The sequence below is a fragment of the Octodon degus genome, unplaced genomic scaffold (assembly GCF_000260255.1).
Source record: "Octodon degus isolate 3935 unplaced genomic scaffold, OctDeg1.0 scaffold00109, whole genome shotgun sequence".
Taxonomy (NCBI): domain Eukaryota; kingdom Metazoa; phylum Chordata; class Mammalia; order Rodentia; family Octodontidae; genus Octodon; species Octodon degus.
The window spans coordinates 4033557-4035026 of NW_004524685.1; the positions used below are offsets into that span (position 1 = coordinate 4033557).

Sequence of the window (1470 nt, forward strand, 5' to 3'; positions counted from 1 at the left end):
AAAAGTGACTCTTTAGAATTCATAGAGGAATTTATTTTTGTGGATTCCCTCACTCCACCTAATGAAAGTTTTATATTCATATGTAGGCACTAAGATGTTATTAAATAACTTCCCAGACAAATGTTCATCATACTATCTGTCTGGGCCAGCACTCCCTAAAGAATGCTCATGGGAAAAATATAATTTTGAAAAACTATGATTATTATGTGCCAGAAAACTCATGATTGGCCTAGTTCTATGAAATTTCTCTTCTTCATAATGCCTATTCAAAAAAAAATGCTTTTCATTGAGTTGTCATTTGTACTAATAATGCTAAGGCTGTAAATACCTTAGATAAACTAAAATATCAGCGTGCACAATAATAATCTAATAGTCATTGCATCTTCACTGTCACACACTCAAAATAGCCATTTCACTTAAAAATCTACTTTGACCTCTTCATTTATTTCTCAATTGACAAAGATCTAGACTATGTTCAAAATTTTTTAAGAACAAAGAATATAGGGGCTGGGGAGATAGCTCAGTGGTCTAAGCACCTGCCGGATAAGCTCAAGGACCTGGGTTTGATCCCCAGTACCACATGCCATACCAGCCACTGAAACCAGGCATGGTGGCACACGCCTGTAATCCCAGTGCTGGGGTGCCTGAGACAGGAGGATCATGAAGTGCACAGCGAGACCCTGTACCAAAATAAATAAGCACATACATACATACATATATACAATGCATACTTACATAAAACAAAGAATATAAGTGTCAATATGCATATCACTGAATGTAGCATATAGCACTTTAGGTATGTAAAATATCTGTAGTGCCAATTCTCAAAAGTGAGGTGACTGGGCAGAAAGGATAATGAACATATTTACATCCTGCTCATAATTGTTATAACTGTAACACAAAATTTACCTTTTTAGCCATCTGTAAGTTCAGTTCAGTGGCTTTAAGCCCATTCTCACTGTTGTGCAAACATTACCATGGTCCATTTCTAGAAATTTTTTCATCTTCCAAAACTAACACTTCACCTTTTATCCAGTCACTTGCAATTCTTCCCATTTTCCAACCCTCAACAACCAGCATTTTACTTTCTTTCTATGAATCTGATAACTCTAGGTACTTCCCATACGTTGTCATATAATACTTGCCCTTTTTTTTTAAATTAACTTTCTGTCACCTAGCATGTCTTCAAGATTCACTATGCTTATGCACATATTAAAATTTCATTAGCTGCATAATGGTCAAATGAAGTATATAACACATTTGTTCATCCAAATAGAAACATGTATGTTGCTACTACCTTGTAAGCTCTCAGCTCATTGGGTATAGGCTTAGGAGTGAAATTGTTCAATTATATGTTAATTCTGTAGTTAAAACTTTAGGGGCCATAGGTCCTGCTTTACCTTGGTCTTAACCATCTGGCAGAAAAGTATAAAAATGAAATATAAGAAGTAAAGCCATGCTGTTATGTTG

General features: G+C 35.3%; 1 protein-coding gene across 1 annotated transcript in view; it reads left to right on the forward strand.

Annotated features, from left to right (window-relative positions):
- Window positions 1-1470, forward strand: part of Col24a1 (collagen type XXIV alpha 1 chain) — a 403759-nt gene that overhangs the window by 383931 nt on the left and 18358 nt on the right. The gene's annotated exons all lie outside the window — the stretch shown is intronic.